At 40.5% G+C, this 19,693-nt stretch overlaps 1 long non-coding RNA gene across 1 annotated transcript; it reads left to right on the plus strand.

Annotated features, from left to right (window-relative positions):
- Positions 1–10: 10 nt before the first annotated feature.
- LOC107311650 lies at positions 11–9,843 on the plus strand. Its single transcript, XR_001554177.2, has 3 exons — positions 11–214; positions 3,089–3,144; positions 3,228–9,843. It is a non-coding gene; the product is annotated as an uncharacterized LOC107311650 (long non-coding RNA).
- Positions 9,844–19,693: the final 9,850 nt, after the last annotated feature.

Raw genomic sequence — 19,693 nt, forward strand, 5'->3', positions numbered from 1 at the left:
TGCCCGGTGGAGCCGGGCCGGGCGGCGGCGGCGGCGCGGGCGGCGGGGTGGGCGCGCTCCCGAGCTCCGTGCCCGGCCGGGTGGGACGGGGCCGCGCCGCTCCCAAGGGGCGGTGGAAGCGCGGGGCTGACTCAGGTGGGATGCGCTGGTGTCGCCGCGCCTGACCGGGGTACTGCTCTGGGGTGGTCGTAGCGTGGGAGCTGTGCTGCTAGAGGTGAGCTCTGCCTGAGTGCACTGTGCCCGTGTGCGTGGCTTCGGCTCCGGCCCTGGCTTCCTGCCCGCTGAGGGGATGCTAGCAGGGCAGGATCGGAGCTCCGTGTTGGGTCTGAAGAGGCCCCGAGACCAAATTCCTAGCTTTAGTCCAGGAGAACATAAAACAGTAGAACAGGGCTCTGGAAAAAACAACTTCATGGGAGTTAGATCAAGTGAAAGGTGACACCTGGGGATGTGAGCTGAGGTGTGGTGTGAGGGATCAACATGCCAGTCTCTGCGTAAACAACTGAATGGCAGCTTCAAATAGGATAGTAGGAAAAAACTTCTCGGAAAGAGAAGTGACGCAATGGAACAGGCTGCCCACGGAAAGTCACCATCCCTGGAGGTGCTCAAGAACCATGTGGATGTGGCACTGAGGGATGTGGCCAGTGGGTGTGGTGGGATGGGCTGATGGTTGGACTGGATGGTCTTAGATGTCCTTCCAACCATAATGGTTCTACAATTCTGTCAGCTGAGGTTTGATCTCTAAGGCAACTTTGGTGATAACAGCAACCAAGGCAGTCTTGTGCTTGAGCTAATACACCCCCAAAAGGAGAGGGTTTTAGTGCTTACTGAATTGTTCCATTGTGTGGAAGATCTGTACAGAGAATGCCTGAGCTTGGACAGACAAATGACTTCTATAAATGTCTCTGAAATAGATACTAGAAAAATAAGGTGTTTTGTCACAGTTATGCTGCTGGAAGACAGAAAGAATCAATGCCTGTGCACTGTGTTCCCTACTTCTATTCATTGCATTATGAGTAAAATCTTAATCCAGTGTGCCTTTTCTGGTATCTCTGTGCTCAAGTTCTGCAAAATGAAGGGCTGCGTAGGAGAGCTCATGCTAGCAGCTACCCTAGATGGAATTAGGACAGCTTAAAGTCCCTGCTTCTGCAGAGGAATTGTATTTTTGGACATGGTCAAAGAACCCATGAATTTCCCACTAGGTCTCTTAGGTTTCTCAGTTTCAAGCCAATAGAAAGTGCATAACACAATCAGACTTGCTGTGGTCTGTGGATGTATTTTAGACTTACAGGCTAATCCTTATGTGGATTCCAACTGGGGATATTCTGTGATTCTATGAAATTTTAAGGTTCAGCGTAAGTGATATTGGGAGGAATTGTCAACACAATGGGTGACCACTGCTAATGTTGGTGGTGTGCTGCAGTACAAGTGGAGCAGCAGCACTACTGCTGCTGAGGACCTGGTGCTTGTGCTGCATGTATTACAGGAGGCTTCACTGCAGGCATGCTTTTGTCAGGACCTGTGGTCTGGATATTCACTGGTGGATGGAGTACCTTAAGGGCACCCCTGAAGCACATCTTCTGGTTTGCTTTTATTCAGAGGGAATCCAGCTTGCTTTCTGATAGATGTCAAGTTATAGTCCGAGTTGCAGTGTAAGTCTAGATGTTCATTAGATTTACTGCCAAAATATTGTTGAGCTGAACTGTAGTGCTACTGTAGAGGCACTCTCAGCATGCAAGCCTTGCTGAGCTTGAGTTTTGTAAGCTGCCAGAGGCAAGTGGCTGCAGAACTCAACAGCATGGCAGATCACTGTCATATACACACCTCTGAGGTCTGCCTATGACACGAAGAGTTTGAGGCTGGTTGAAGCCTTAGGCAGTCTCTGCTCTACTTCTCTAATTGCACCTCACCCTGCTATGTACAGGAACTTAGTCCTTGGGTCACCTCCATGTCACTGATAGTGCTCCACATGTGTGAATGCCCACTGCATACAACACGATAACCACCATTCCTGATCTTTTAATCATCCTGCTTTTACAAAGGAGAAAAACTACTCAGGCCTTTTGGAGCCCTGTTTTGAATGCTTTTCAATTCTATTCTCCAATCTTCCTGAGAAACCCCAGCAAAACTTGCAGAAAATCCTAACCTCACACAAAGAAAAACTTCACTCAGCCTTGTAATCCAAGGTGAAAGTCTAAATGAAATGGAATGTATAAACACTTTTGTTCCCCGTGTTTTTTACTTCAGTCACAAAGATCTTGGGGCAGGCTAACGAACACGCCAGGCTCAGCCAGGCTTCTTCCTGGTCAGTCTCTTCTTTCTTAAGCACTTCCAAGCCCCTTTGAAACGAAACTTAACTCCTTTGTGGGTGGGTTCTTTGTGCCTGTTTCAAAAGGGTATCTGTTGAATCTCTGGACAGTATTGTAATAAGGGCTAATTAGATTGTAAGCTATTAGTCTCTGTGTGCTACTGCAGAGTTTATACTCCCTGTCTGTTGAGAGACAAGTGGCAAAATCTTTTGTGACTGTGGCTGAAATGGGTTTATAGTGGATTTTGGTCTCTTGAGAGATTTGGACTTTATTTATTTTCATCAAAGTAAAAATGAGTAAGCTATTAATGTACTCCTTATGTTGCTGTATGAATGCAACTTAACAGTATTTTGTAAATACTTCACATTTTGGGATTTTTATTAAATACCTGAATCATAGTAAAGTAGGCTATAAACGTGTAAAACGTGGCACTCGGTGCCTGTCTTTATCAGGTCCTGACATTTAAATACTTGTTTGCATGCAAATAGCAAAATGCCTCAACTGAATTTTTGAAAGGCACATATGATGAAGTTAGTTTGAAATTGAGAGTTAGAGCTGGATCATACTTGTCCTTCCGCAGAAAGAAAGGAGTCAGAAGCACTGGCATATCTCCGATGGAAGATGTTAAGAAACACTATGTGCTGTGGGGGGGCAGAAAGCAAGATGCCTGCAAAATATGCCACAGAACTGAGTAGAAAAACAACTGCAAAGATGGGTTTTCTATCCAGTTGCTAGCATGGAATGCTAATAATATGATGTTTTTCTATTTGTCACTTTGACAGAATAAAGTGTAACACGCTGGAGTCCAAGTTCTATTCTTTTCTGCACAGGCTAGCAGGTGAGAATGCTTACACTGTTGGCTTTTGTTTGTTTTCATTTCTTTTTCTTTTATTCTTCTATTTTTTTCCTTTCTTTTTAAAGGAACAACATTTGAATTTCTGAACAGCATTGTATTTTGTGAATATCAAAGAAAAAATGGGGTGAATAATCTCTCAGAGATGTTTTGAGACCTCTGAGTGTCCTTTGCCTTTTCATAAGCAATTGCTTTAAATGGAAAGAAGTTGTTTACAAGGAATTATGCCACAAGCAGTTGCCTCCAAAGAATAACACGTAGTACTGCATGCTTGAACTAACAGGAAATTGGTAAGTGCTGCCTCATCACAGTGTGTTCTTGGCGATGCACCTGATACTGCAGTTTCTAGTACACAAACTGTGCCAAGGTAAGCTTACTTGGGTGTGTGGGGGTGTGACACCCACAGGAGCAAAAATGTAAAAATTAAGCCTTATTGCAGTGGATATAAGTAAAATTATTGGCAGCATTGCAAGTTAAAAATCAATAGGTTTTGGAAAATAAAGTGTTTACTTTTTTTCTAAGACAGAAGAGGTTTTTCTTTAATGTTCTTAAATTTTCTGTATGTATTTAATCTGTAGTTCCTCATTTTTCTGCTATCACTAAGATGATGACCCCACTTATTAGAGTATTCAACTCGAAATCCTTGGTAAACACAGTTACCCACTGTAACCGAGCCCGTTGTTAATACCAGTAAAAAAATGTAGGCAGGTTTTTATTTCTTCGTTCCCTATCCATTTCCTTAAAATAGGGAAATTTGCTTTGCACAGATATAAATGATAAAAATTGAAGGATGGATTAAAAAACAAAGAATAAAGTTGAGAACGTTACATCAGTGTGAGGTCCAAAGAACAGTGTGTTAATAATACTTCTGGAGCTACTTGTTTTTGTGCTGACTGAAATATTATTGCTAATTTAGTCTTAAGTTTAGGTTTAGGATTGACAGTGAAGTTACTAATTGAACATATTTTGCACAGAGTGTTCTACAGTGTATAATTATCTATACGTAACAGTGCAAAATAGAGAAGGAGCAGAGATAGCCAGGTGATGTGGAACAGAGTCTGAGGGGAGCTGGAAACTCATTCATCCTCTCAGAAAAATAAACTTTGTTTAATCCTGTAAGACCATGAACTTTCTTGCTGTAAAGGAGAGATGAGCAAATAGAATTTGCTGCATTCGTCTTTTCTGTTAAGTTAGAATTTTTTGAAGTGATGACTTTTATAAAGAAGATGTTTTAATGGATAAATTAGGAATTTTGAATGTGTAAGTAAAGCAGAGATTGTGGGAGCTGATTAACTTGTGGCAGGAGAACTCTCCCATACTGCAATGACTTACTGTTATACATGGATCCATAGGATGCCTTTTCTGGATAATGACGTTTTGTTGTTTTCTCCTCTATGTATCATCGATGTTTGTTTGAATCTGATTCATGTTCTGAACAAGAAGAAATTTTCAGGCAAGGTTTCTTCACATTCTGCGGTGCCTTTTTTCCCTCACCTTCACTCTTCTTTGGTTCAGTCCATGGCTATGCTGATGGATTAAGTCACTTCACTCTTTCTGCTGCCTTTAAATCTTGTTTTTAGACATGCAAAACCACCATGGACATGGCAATCAGAAGAGTACTCTTTAATTTACTAATCTGTCATACATCTGTGTTTCTGTAAGTAAAAGCCTCTTCTAAAATACACTTGTGAAAACAAGCAAACAAAAACCCCGCCACAACAAGTACCTGAAAATGTAAATGAAAATGAAGACACACATATTGGTGTGGTACCAAAACTGAATTACAAACTGGGCTTTGGGAAAGTCCTTTCTCCACTCTTTGTTCAGTTTTGTATGTTTTTCTCTTGCGGTGGTCATTTAATTGCAATTAACTGCAGAGGATGAAATGATAATATGCTGTAAAGCAGAAGTTAAGTGAGAAACAAGAGATTTAAACCAACCTCGGGAAGGAAAGAAACCAGCTGTATGGTACTGCATAGTTGATCTGTTAGATAAATCACCACAAACACTGCTGAATAAATGAACACATAGAAATGACTTTGAACTCTCTCGCAACCACCTTTTCCTGCATCATGATTCTTGCTATCCCTTTCCTGGAACAAAAATAAAAATACATTGAGACAGCTGCACCGTGAGAATTTCTCTACAAGTCAATGAAGTAACCGTAATCCTTGCTTTTCTGGATGACTCTTGCACAACGCACTTAAAACACTGTAGAAGACACAATGGAATGAGAGCTGTATAATGGGCTTGTACAAAGAAAAACTGGTACTTAATAGCCTTGAGAAAAATGTGGCTGCCACAGCTCCTGACTGAAATCTTAAATTCACTGACTGTATGGATGAGCTGCAAGTTCCTTTGCCATCACTTTCTGTTTACGGAAGGAACACATTTGTATATACTTCACAGATTCATCTTGAAGCACTAGCATTTTAAGTAGATGTGAAGGAGCATTATGACAAGGCTTAGCAGTATGATTACTAGCGGATAAAGTGTCATCAAATAAAACAAGAAGAGGATGAATTGGGATGTCACTTCGGGAAGTAACCTCAGAGATAAATAGAATACCTTTGGAAGCCTTTAGATGACTTTTTGGAGTATATTATGTAATAAATCTGACTAGTCAGAAATTCAAAATACACAAGATTTTTTCTCTCCCTCTCCCTTCCTCCCCAGATGTTATGTGAATGTCCAGAAATTCTGGTTATTTTTATGTAGCCATAAATACCTAACATCTGTATCATATATAAAAGCTCCAAGTGGTACACTGGATTCAGAACCAAATCTAAATCATTGAAAGACTCAATTAAATTTTGGGTGGTTTAGATTAATCACAAAAATATCCTTTCTCCTTAAGTTTTCTGAAGCTGCATGGTCTAAAGTTTGTGGGTATTTTTATTTTAGATTGACTTTTTATTCCTTATTTAATCTTAATTTTACTGAAGTGACATCCTTCTATCAGAGTAAATGACGGTGAACATTTACAGCAACCATTTGAGACAGGGATTATTAAATTTTCAGGCATCCCTGATGGAACCAGGAGGACTTCCATATTTTTTACCTAGTCACTGAAAACATCCAAGTAAATCTCTTGTCCTGTTAAAGGATTCATTATGCAACAACAGCAAGCTGCCTGCTGTAGAACTGGATAAGGTATGTTGGATTCAGAAGGAGGAAGTCCACACCCTTCCTTCTTCCTGGGCCAACACAGCTAGTTAAAACATTATTAACTGTAGCATAAGGATCTGTCTTCTCCTGGGAGTTACTTGTTTGTGACAATGATAGGATGTATTTCAGAGGGGTGCTAACAACTGACATTTAGTATTAGCGTAAATGTTAAATGGCTACCTAAATCCCTGTGAACTGAATCATCTTTATGTAGAAGTCATCTTTTTAGGATACTATATATCCTATAATGGGAATGCTTAACTACTATGTCTTTTTCCACTTATCCAGTATAGTTCTTCTGTCCTTCATGAATAAATTAGCATGCCTAAATAACCCTGTACTTTTATTGATTAGCCTATAAACATTTTTCTGATTCAACTATCCATCCAGAAATAACAATCCAGTAACAAAAATAAAGCATCCAGTATAACACCTTCAGAGGTGAAAATTCAACTCTTCTTAACTTAATGATTTAGCTTCCAGTGATAATGATACATGATTAAACCATTGCTTGTGTAACATATCTATTGAAGGCCAGTGTTCTTGCGCCATTAAAATATTAAAGCCAATGCATAGTGTGTAGTCTCTATACCACAACTGGTACACAGTATGTTTTGGGTAATGTCATTCTTCTCTCAGTGTGAGCAGATATTCTTAGTACTCACTAATGTCCCAGCAAGTCAAAAGGGAAATAAATGAGAAGAATATAAAAGCAGGACAGAATGTAGATGAGAATAAAAGTGTGCATGCAAATGAAAGTATGTGATGGTGGCAGGAAGTAATTGCATTGTAAGTCTCCTACCTTTTTTTCCAGGTTTTGCAGTATTCTCCAAACTCTGAAATCATAGTAATGGATAAAACAATCTTTATTAAAAATCAACACAACAACAAAAAACCGCAATGGCCCACTGTTATTAGGCTGTATAGATATGCCGTGTACAGCTTGTTACTATTTGCTGATTTTCAATTAATTCATTAAGATCAGCTCTCATTTTTTAATTTTCAGTAATCAGTGTCACTCTGTTATGAAAGCACCTCTGCAGTCTAGACAGTACATACTCATTTATGTGATAAATAATGAATAAACAGTGAGTGTGCCATTAGCCGTTAATGCAGTAGATTGATTCCCTGCAGCACATACTCTCTATCCTTGTTTTAGCACTTATGCCACCTGTCTCTTGCACTTACTGCGTGATGCTTCAATAATGCGAATGGGGTTCCCTGATCATTCTTAATTTAGCTTGTTTTTATTACCTCATAAATAGGTCGGCACTGATATGACAGATGTGCAGTCAGAGGGTGTCTCACTACTACCTTCATGATTGCTATTACTGCTCATCCCATGGTTTAACCCAATACAGATTACTTGTGGATGGACCGATAGAATCAGTCAACCTTTTTTCTTTTCACATATTTCTGTTTCAACGTATCTCTACTGCTTTGGCCAAGCGGCTAGGACAAAAGCAATTTAATTGAAATCTCTGTTCCCTTTTCCTTCAGATATAGGAACAAGGTTTCAAAGTGAATTAAAACAAACAGAAAGATGAGCTCAGTAAGTCATCAGGACAGATTGGCATTCAACCAAGATTTTGAAGGAACTCGTATGTGAAATGGGAGAACTGCTGGCCAAGGTGCCTCACAAATTATAGAAAAGGGCCCCTGTGCCTGACTGTCGGTGTAACTTCTTCCTGCCAAAAACACTCTTAAAGAGGTTTGGGGAACTGCAGACCAGTAGCTGACTCTATTCCTGATAAGATAGTGGAGCGCATCTTACAGAGTAAGATGCCTGATCACACAGATAAACATCACCTATTGGGAAGAAGTCAGCGTGGCTTCCGTAGAAGTAAAGGCCATTTGAAGAGCCTACCAAGGTTCTATGAGGGGAGTCAATAAGAGCAAGAATAAAGAATGTTTGGGAAATAAAATATTTGGGGTTTTCAAAAGTTCTTTCATTCCACATGAGTGATTATTAAAAAAATATAATTTCCCATGGAGGTGTTCCTTTATGGACTGAAAGCTGGTTAAAGGGTTATGAGGATGAATGGGTGTGATGGTCAGTACTAAAGGTGGGGTCAGTTATTGGAATTCAGCTAGGAAGAACATCTGGTTCATGAGAGAGTGAAAAACCAAGGAATTTTCACTTAGGAAAGAAGAAGGTTGAGGGATGTATGACCTAATTCTTAAAGACAGTGCAACACTAAAATAAAGAGAAATTCAATAACATAGCAGAACCTTAGTTTAAAATGCATTTTAAGAGCAATACCTCACAGAGCTTTTGGAATCTGTTGTCTCACCCAAAATTGTATCTCCTTCTGACAAATTTGTAGAGATAATATTGGGCTAAGTAGGCCAGTGGTCTGAAATAAGAATGTTCATATGTTCTTGTGTAGCATTTGAGGCTCTCCTAGAAAACATCTAGTGTATGTTGCATCTCATTGACACACCTTTGTCACTGTTTTGAGTCAAAACCGTGAAAATAAGGGAAAAAGCCTGCAGTTTCACAGACACAAATTAAAGACTGATCAGCAAGATAGAGATGCTGCAGAATTCAAAGGTGCATCCAACAAAGGAAGAAAATAGAAGGCTGAAAGAAGGAGGATGTATGTAGGAAACGGAGAAGACACAGTTTCAGCCTTGCTAGAGTCTGTGTGTGAACAATGATTTTCTGTATGACACAGCAGTATGCATTAACATTGCCAGTGGGACAGTTGGTGACTGATGTGACTGTTGTTACTCTATGTGAACTGGATGCCTTTGACCTATGACAAGGTATTAGATGGTGCACAGTGCCAGATTAGAACAAGAACTTACATTAAACTGTAGGAAAGATGGGTAAAATAAGGCATAAGTAAGGATGGACATAACTAACTGGAAGAGGAACTTTTCCTCAAATAATCCAGTGATTAAAGCAGTCACCAGGAATATGAAAAAGTTCAGTTCTTCCCAGTAGCAGAAAATACTAGAATCTGTAGCTCCAATTCCTTATTGTCTCCAACATGCTGGAGGATATGCTAGAAGGGAAGTCTGCTTTTAATTATTTTCGATGACTGTATATTTGGTATAAATAGTAAAACTGTTATTGTAGTGGTTAGTGTACAGGTTTCATTTCTGAAGCAGAACTGAAATTTTCTTGCGACCTTGGCTGCTGACTTGGCTGCTGTTTTATGCAAAGGAAAAAAATATAAGCAGTAGAAAATTCTGTTGTTCCATAGCTTAGCTATTAAGGCTGTCATGTGCAGACAGAGGGAGAGCTGGTCTGAATCAACTCTGTGCCTCGTTTATGTATGACCATGACTTTCTAGCCTTGTGTTTGGGTTGCTCTCTTGCGTAAAGAACTGGTGTCTGCTCATATCTTGGGTAGAAGTTCTAATCCTTAAGTTACTAGCTAAAAAGTGGGGACAAAAGAGTAGTGAAAAACATTATTTTTGCAATTGTCACTGCTTCTCAAAAGCAACTTTCGGTCAAAAGTATTAAAGCATTTGAACAAATATTGACAAATAAATTCAAGACCATTAACATCTGTTTTCCTGAATTCTTTATGCCTTGATGCATATAACTGATTTTCTCCCTGAATGGGCACATGCAACATTCCTGAGCATGTGAAAGGTGGTTAGCAGAGAAAATAGCCTTTGAAAAATAGCTCTAGAGAGAACACAGTGGAAACCAAGAGCAGTGCAGAATGGACAGAGATTTCAAGAGGTCTCCAACGCTTACAGACATAGTTCATTTTTCACAGGAGCTAAGGCTGTGAACCAATCAGGTTACTGTAAATATAGAACAGAACAATATAGATTCAGTGTGACATATCTTCTGAGTTCCACTTACTCGGAAGCAACTCTTCCAGATTCAATTTCTCACAGAGAAAATTGCCACTATAAGGTATTCATTCAGGAAGAAGAGTTACGTCTTCCCACGACCAGTCATTTTTGCTGTGGCCACAGTGGAAAATTACATTTTTTCTAAGGCTTTTAGTCAGAGAACTGACTCTTTCTTCTTTTTGCCAGCACTTGCATTTTGCAGAACTTTTAATATAAGACTATTAGAAATTAAAACTAAAGTTAATAAGGAAGATTTCAAAGTGATAACACTGGAACTAAACAAAAAAAAAAAATGGACTGATTATTATTATTATTATTTTAATGTAAATTAAATCATTATTGCTTGCCAGAAGAACATTATTCCTCAGCAGTACCAGAAAATTCCCAGTGTTTATGGCTAAAATTTGGTAGGCAGGGTTTAAACAAAAAGGAAGCTTCCTAGAAATGTCCCTGACCCATGCCCCAGGGAGGCAGCATACCTCCCTGGGGGTAGGGTCGGGCTGACATATAGGGCCTTCCATTCCTCTCAGCAGGGAGTCGCCTATGACAAGTACCCTTTTGTCCTTCCAGGTGGAGGCAGTCTTGAGGCATGGGGCCGGTGGCTTCACCTGAGACAGCCTAATAGGTGGGCCTCCCTCCACATCTCCACTCACTTCTCTCTTGAGTTCCAGGTCCTCAAACCTATTTCACAGAGGCGCCTGGGGAACCAAGGATGGTCAGGATGGGTGATGCCCACTTTGCCGAGCTGGTACCTGTTTCCACTCTTTCTCATTTCTCAAATTGCCTTGCTCTGCTTGGTGACAGCAGGGCAGGAGGTCCACCACTGTCTGGTGAATATCATCTTGATGACTTTCAGGGAGAGAGTTAGACTAGTTTTGCCACTGCCTCACTCACTGTAACCCCCCACCATTGTTGCTAGGGGGAGGTTCTTCATCATTCAGGTCTGTCTGACTGTGACTGGGCAGGGGGTCTTTTCTGGGGGTATCCCCCTGGTGCTCTTCCCTCTGGCACACCAGCAAGTCACTCCGTAAATCAGTCTCCCTCTCTCATTTAGCCTTCGCACCTCCTCTTTGAGCTCCACCACCAGCATGTTCTTCCTTGAAGAAGGAAGAACCATAATGTTCTTCCTTGGTTGAGAAGAGTCCTCAGAGATGGCTGCAAAACTGATTCTCAACAGTCTTCTCCTTTGGTAACATGAACCACCTTCTTCAGAGAAGGAATTTCCCTTCTTATGAAGACATAGACTAGACTAACTGGACAATGTACCTGACTGGGTTTTTTTCAAGTATTGGCAGCAAAATCTTCATCTGTTTGGAAAGACCAGAAGGTTCATGTCCCATCATTTCCTTGACTGATGGAGGTCTCCATAGGACAGGCTCCTGGCAGTTGCTATGACCAGATCCATGCTTGGCAATTCATAGGGCTCCATGTGCATGGCTGACAGTCTCTACAAAGGCACAAATGGGTTTGGCTGTAGTAAAACCACCACAGGAAAGGCTGCAATGCTGGTGTGTTCAGTTTAAGCAACAATAACCCTTTCATCAAAGGACTGTCAGAAAAAGGGTTTGCTTTCATTTATTATTTTTGTGGGTGAAAGCTACATCTTTTATCCTCAAAATAAATATATCTAGCCATGTATAAAGAAAGAAAAGTGAAACTGAGAGATGCTCTGAGATTTAAAATTCAGTATATTTTGCTTCTGGCTCCATTAGATCCTTTCTTTCTCGAAATGAGCAACTGAGTCATTCTACACAGGAAAATTGCAGAAAGCAATCTGACTTTCAGAAGAATTATTATTATTGCTGAGCCTTGGAAAAAGCAGTAAGAGGCCAACATAAAGTACTGGGCACGTTTTAATGCCAGAATGCCAGTCTCGTGTCACTGAGCTATGTTCAGCCTACTTTTCCCAGTACATTTTCATATTGCATTCAGGAAAGCAAAGTTATTTCAGTGGAACAACAGCTAGAACCAGTCATGTCCTTCACACAGCACATCCTGTGTATCTTTATTGTTGACTAATCTGATTCTTGTGTGAAAGTTATTGCCCTATCAGTTGACCAGACAGGACCCAATCATATATACTCTTAATTCAAAGGAAATTCACAACAGCCTAAAGAAACAGGCACTGAGTACCAAGTGGTTGATACTAGAATAATAAGAGCACTTGGCAAATGACAGCGGCACAGTCCGTCCCTTCCCATGCCAGCCTGCTGATTCTACTTAGTTTATCTGGTGGGCTCTGTATCTCCTGAGGCTCTGGGTGCGTGATCTGTCTCCTTGCCTGTGATCTTGTCTGTGGGTGAGATAACATGCCAGGACTGGGGACCAAGTCCACTTGGCACTGATTCTGCCACATTTTTCTCCAATGCCTTGAGAAAAGCCCAGGACAGCCATAGAAATTTCTCCTCTCTGTTAAACAAGCAGCATATGCCATCTTTGCTACTCTGAAAGCCCAGCTGTACTGCCTCAGGAAGAGCACTGGGAAAGAATCATTTGTGTATCTGTACATATATACCACCTCCATTTATGGGAGGCAGTTGCTGACAATGACAGACTGCTTGCTTTTGACATCTGACTCTTGATAAATAGAATCAAATCCTTGACCCCACTTGCTGTTCTATATACAAAACCTATCAAAACCTGTGTGGTGGAAAAGAACCAAAAGGGAAGAAATTGCAGCCGCTTCATATGAAAGGTCACAGAAAGAAGCAGGGAGGTCTGCTCCTCCTCATTTTCTTGCCTGCCAGCACAAAGTGAAGTCATAATCTTTTAACTTCAGTTTCCCATCTGTAGAAAAGGACTCTTTCCCTGCTCTTACATAAGGCCTGGGAGAATAAAAAATTAATCTTTTTTGAAGCAGTCGCACTACAGCAACAGTAGCCACAATAAAGAGACAGCTTCCACTGGCAAAATCTTCAGGGTTTGTCTTCCTGGAGTTGACTTTTAGCCAAATCCTACACTTTAGCATGCACTGCGTGCATATATATGCCCTACTTGGTACATGTAGCACTGATGAGAAATAACAGGCTTTTAGAACAGTTGAATCAGTTAACCGGTACAACATTCATATCCGTGCCCTTAGCAAGACAAAAATAGTTTCAATTACATAGTTAATAACAACTACCTTTATTCTTAAAATTTTCCCTGGTATATCTCCAACTTCACTCAGTCCCTTCTGAATACCTGCTGTCTCTAACTTGTAACTCAAGGTCCAGCCAGCCCTAGTCAGATTCTGTCTGACCTGATGGAATCAGTGAGATACCCGTAGTAGCCCAGCTTCTGCTGCTTCAGATGTTTTATGTTGGGCCTTCATTGCTGTTTTCTTTAACCTAAGTCTGGAATAATCTGAAGGCAAAAATACTTAAGTTTCATAGCGACCGAGGATTATCTGGCTGACTGAGTTGATGGAAAATATCTTTTAGCCCTTAAAGAGAAAAGGAAGAAAACATCAATCATGTAACCTATAAAAACATTCCAAATGTTCTATCATAAATTGTTTAGCTGTTTTGCATGTTGTGAAAGATAATTTATCAGAGTTATAAATAATGGCACGGTAGCAGTCAGATTAATGTATAGCAATACTCAGTGTATTCCATCAAGCCATTCATGTAGATAGCTAAATAATCAGTCTATTACTAACCTGATTGGATTCTCAGGATACTTATAATGAGTTTAATTTAGTAATAACAAAGTATTGTTTATGCTAACGGTGCTATCCAGATTAATAGGTTTTAAATGGTTGGTGCTATTTTGTTTTCTCTCCCTGAGTAACGAACTATGTCTTTATATGCACTGTACATCAAACAATGAAGACTAATAATTCAAACAGCGTCATTACAATGGTATGAATATGGGACATCTGAGAGGTATTTTTATTATGCATTATAGGGCCAGGTTGAAGTTTAGGGGGAAAAATGCTTTTAGTGTTTAATGTGTGCAACAGAAACTGTAAATAGCTGACAGAACACTAGGAAATTGGTAGCGCCTGAATGCCTCGCTCAAACCATCTGTCACACACTTCTTTGGGAAAAAAAAAAAAAAAAGGAAATGTTTGTTCTGAAAATGCAAATTATTATTTTTTATTTATTTCCAGTCACGTAGCTGGATCTGTTTCTTACACCATGTCTGCGCAGAGATATGATGCTTACTTAACTGCTTCAGAAAAAGGTTGTGGAGGCTCAGAAATTTAGCAGTCTTCAATCAAGACAAGCTTGAAATCTCTGTTTCAAGTTGCTAAAGGAAAAGGGTAGATGAGGACACATACAGCACAAGCTCAAGCAAGTGCCTAAAAGTCCTGTCCAGATCTGCTGCTGCATCCATTGCTGGATGTGTTGCTGCCATGCTAATGATGCTGAAAAAAAGGTTTTGCCCTCGTCTCTCCTGCTTGCACTGTGCAGGCCACACTGCCAGTACTAGGAGCAGCTGGCCCCACTGTCAGCAAGTCCAGCCTGGCCAGTACCAGCACCTGCAGACAAGGTGGTGGGAGAGCACAAAGGGGCAGTCAGAGGAGGGTTGTCAGCACTCGGAAGCATCATGGACTGACATCACTCTGAGCAACATGTGCAACTTTGCTGCAGAGCCTCAGCTCAGCAAACTGCTCAAATATATACCTGACTGGAGGTGCACGGAGTATCAATATGAACTTATTGAATTACTTAAAGCACATTATAAAGTACTTCCTGAATTGAAATCATTTCCTTCTCAGTATTTCTTCTCTTCCCATCCAGAATAATCCTGTTTCTTCAACCCCTGTCACTACATACTACGTTTCTCTCAGCATATTTCAGCCATCTTCTGACTCTGTCTGCCCATCCTGTCAGGCCTCCACCTGACCATGCAGAACAGGGCTAGAGCGCAGCATCATCTGTCTGCCCACAGTAAGTGGATGCTTGGCAGCCAGCATATTTGCAGGTAGGAAATCAGATGTCCATATCAGCGTGTTTGGAACTGAGACCTATGTCATGAAGAAACATCCACTTGTGTACTGCTTCTGGCTGTTACTCTGCTCCTGTGGCCCTGAGGAGGCAGAGAGAAAGCAAAGGGATTCCAAGTCTGCTCAAAAGGAGATTGAAGCAAGGTTGGTGTTGGCCTCTTCTCCAAAGTAGCAGCAATAGGATGAGAAGTAATAGCTTTAAGTTGTGCCAGAGGAAGTTTGCATTGGATATTAGGAAAAATTTGTTCACAGAGGGAAGGTTGTGAGGCACTGGCACAGGCTGCCCAGGGAGGTGGTAAAGTCAATGTCTCTGGAGGTGTGGATGTAGCATTGAGAGATGTAGTTAGTAGGTATGGCAGGGGTGGGTTGATGGTTGGACTCAATGAGCTTAGAGGTCTTTCCAACCTTAATGATTCTCTGATTCTGATTTTTATTTATTATTTTTTGCAAAGCTGCAATTTTGATACTTTGAAAGAAAAGCATGTCACCTATGCTGTTTAACAGACCTTTACAGATGCCTAGGGCAGAGACTATAAGACAAAAAGGTGGTTTTTAAGTTATTGTATGGGTGTGAATGAGTTTTCCCTGCCCACTGCTTACAGCTGCTGTTAACTCCTCCGCAGCTTCAGACATTTATGGAGTATAGAAATATAATTACAGCTCAAATGAAGATGTCATGGAACTTTTAATTTGCTCTTTTAGTAATCTCTAGATTACTAAAACAGACTGTGAGCCAGGAATGCTGATGGTGATGCTGTAGGCCCAGGGGTTGATTTCCATTTCTAAGTGTTGCTATCTACCAATTGCCTTTCCCCACCTGTTCCATAACAAAGTACTTTTATTACATTGCCAATGACAATTTTTTAGCTTAAGGGTAAAAATGTTTTTTTGAGCAGTCAGTCAGTGTCCTTAATGGCCAAAAAGACAATATGACTACTTTTATTATTATTATTATTTCTCTATATCAGGTTTGTGTTTTTTTTCCTTTTTTTTTTCATAATTATCCTGAGACCGCAATTAAAACTGTTACTCAGCAACAGTAAATGAATACAGTCTTTTTAATTTAGTAGTACCTACTCACATGAAAAATCCAGTGATTCTCAAAAACACAGAAAATCGTGTACACTCATATTAGTAGCTGGAGAAAGGAAACCTTTTATTAAGTGTACTGCTTTGGGCTCAATTGCACTTCTCCCAGAGGTGCGTAAGAAATGTCACTGTCTATGAGAAAGGATGGAGGGCAGAAGATTGTAAAGTCCATAACACTTAAGCATTTGTTTAACCTCAGGCCCAAGAGAGCATCACCAAAATCACTCGCTTTGTTCCTGCACTTAGTGATAAGAATACCTTTACATCACGGCTTTGCTTCATACTTTACCGTACAATACCAGCAATGCAATTTTACCCAGCTCCCATTGATGAAGGAATCATTATGCCGTCTTTAGTGGGTCTTAAGTAAGATTAAGTATTCCATTAGAGAAATGTTGTTTCCATTACAGTTTACAACAATTTTAACATTTAAAGACTATCATTAAAATACATAGCTCTATAACATGCTTTATTTGTATAAGTAGCAGATTGCTACTTACTGGCAACTGGTCATGTATTAATTTTTCAGAAACATGTTTCCTGAATATGACTAATGACTCATATTCTTTTCATATCTCTTTATTACAGACGGGTGCTATATGGATTCTAAAATGCAAAACATATGCTGACCAACTAATTGGAGTGACAATGTCTGAAAAAAATATTCTAAGTTCAAAAAACACAAACTTCATACAAAGTTTCCCATCTTGATATTTCACATTTATAAACTTGTAGTATTCAGAAGATAGAGCTTATATTGATCTTTTTGCTATTAGGATTGGCTACATCATGACAAATCAGTACCTCGCTAGAGGTCTTTCAATACATTTGGGTTTTTTAAAGTAGAAAATGTAATCTATTTTTTGACTCTTCCAAATCTGCTACCTGGTTCTTATTTTGAAGCAGGGCAGGCCACCCTGCTGGTTGTTAGGTTCAGTGTCAGTGCATGCTCAATTCTGGCTCATGCTCTCCTCATGACTAATAATAATTGATTAGATGCCACCAAAGGATGGCCACTGTTTTGTGATCCTGAAAAACTCCATTGGAGGCACACCTCTTGAGAACTATTGGTGATTGGTGGATGGTTGGACTAGATGATCTTGTAGGTCTTTTCCAACCTTGGTGATTCTGTGGTTCTGTGACCTCGGGAGCTCAAGGTAAGCACAGGCACAGTGTTCTCCTTGCTCCCCATCTGCACTTTCCTTCTGGTCTGGGGATGGTTTGGTTTGCTTAGTCCTGTTGGGAAGCCATTCTAGGTTGTCCTTCTCACTCTGCTTTAATTTCACCACAGCCTTACTTTGTAAAAAATGTGTGCCATTGTGGCTTCATGCAGTGCTGAAGCTTTTATATCCTTCTCCTTTCTGTCTCCTAATAACCAATCTGTCTTTTTGGCCACTGCTGAACACTGCACCAACATTCTTGCAGTACTGCCCACAGTGATTCCTAGACCATTTTTTTGGTCACTGATAGGTAGTATAGATACTCTGATTGTGATGGCATATTTAGAGTTAGATTTACTGAGGCAGTGGCACAGGTTGCCCAGAGAGGTGATGGATGCCCTGTCCCTGGAGACACACTCAAGGTCAGGCTGAAGGAGCTCTGAGCAATCTAATCTACTTGTAGGTGTCCCTGTGCATCACAGAGGAGCTGGATTATTGACCTTTAGGAGGATCCTTTCCAACTCAATTCTGTGATTTCTTCTTGGCCTGTGGTTGCTGACCGTGAGCTTTACTTCCCTTGTATCTCACACCTACGTGATACCTTGAGAAGCATACTTTCAGGTATCACAGATTTTAATATGCCATATGAAGGGGTAGTTAAGACTTTATGTGACAGAACTGATAGAAACACTTCAAACTGTTCCATGTCTCAAACTGTGCATTTTAATTTTAAAGCATTTTATTTCATTTTTTTTTCACTTTCCAACTGAAGTTTTAATGAATGTTTTTCATGGGAATTTTTGAGAATGAGATTTCTTAGGAATGAACGAGCCCAGTACAGATGTGTGATAAGCTTCAAAGACGTGCATTAACTGTTAATTTCAGTGAATTGGACTTTTAGATATTTTGATCATGTACTGTAACATACATGAGAAGAATTTAAATCAGACTGGAAAAAAATGTAAGGCTCTCATAACCAGTTTTTCAGTTTCCAGCCCCACAGATAAAAATTCTTGTCTTGTTAACATATTAATTTATGATCTGTTACTACAACACGAAAACGACACTGACCAATGTTTCAACTTTTTTTTGACACTTCAGTTACGCTCTGAAAGCGATGCATTAACCTGCACGAAGATCTGAGTGACAAGAGCCAGTTAACTAGAGGACACCATCTAGGTGTGTCGAACAAGTCATGGCAACGACTCTGTAAAACTGTTTTTGAGCTTGTTCAACCAAAAGATTGACAGGAGGGAGTGCTACCAAAGGGAGCTGCTGTCTGTCTGGAGGAAGCTGTTTGCTCATTTGTTAAAGCCCCACTAATGCCTACACAGCAAGGGTCATGGTGTCAGTACAACAACATGTCCACTTGTACATATTAGCCCTGAAGTCTAAGCTATTTTAAAGGTATAGGTTCGATTCTTGATATTTATCCCACTTCTGGCAAAAGTGGCAATGTTGGAGTAATGCTTATATGTTCTCTCAGACTGAGGATTTATTTTGATCTCAAATTGCCTTGCTTACACATCAATTAGATGGAACTAGCCTGGATAATGTTTCCTCGTGTGCATCTTCATAGCCTTCCAGCTGCTGATTAATTCCTCATGATGAGTTGTGGAGTTTCCCTCTCTGGAGATATTCAAGACCCACCTGGATGCTTTCCCATGCAACCTACTGTAGGAAACCTGCTTTAGCAGGAGGGTTGGACTTGATGATCTCTAGAGGTCCCTTCCAACCCCTACAGCTCTGTGATTCTCTGATTCTGTTCAATTCCTTATTAAAATCCTTGTGTGAAGGCCTGTGAAGGCCTGCAAAGTTAAGGAAAGAGAAAGAAACAGCAGGAATCCCAAGCCAACAGGAGGTGGCTGAGTCCTTCAGCAGGTGGCACACTTGGCTCTGGATTGGCTGTGAGCAAAGGTACTGTGGGGAGCGTTCTGGGACACAGAGCAGAGTGCCTCTCTTCCCTCCCCCCCCACCCCCCCAGCCCGTATAGAAATCCTCCATACGTGAGAGCACCTGTGCTTTCTTTGGGTTGAGAGATGATGCAAAACTGAAAGTCACCTATTTGAGGAGCATGCTAAATGAAAGGCTATTGGGTCCAATGGGAATACAAAGAGGTAAGCCTTTAGAAAATAAAGGCACTTAATTATTCAGCTATATATAACTCAAAAGTTGCTAAATCATGCTGTGCCTTTGGCAGGCTCTTACTTCAGCTGTTCCTAGAAAAAGTGGGGCAGCAGGAAGGGTGGGTTGAACACACCACTGAGTGCAGTACACAAAGTAGGTGGGAGCTATTTCTTTTCCCCCAAGGAGAAATAACCAGCAGTATAAAGTGCTGAGGTCGCTGCTTATTAGCAAGGCAAAAT

The sequence above is a fragment of the Coturnix japonica genome, chromosome 3 (assembly GCF_001577835.2).
Source record: "Coturnix japonica isolate 7356 chromosome 3, Coturnix japonica 2.1, whole genome shotgun sequence".
In the NCBI taxonomy this organism is placed as follows: Eukaryota; Metazoa; Chordata; class Aves; order Galliformes; family Phasianidae; genus Coturnix; species Coturnix japonica.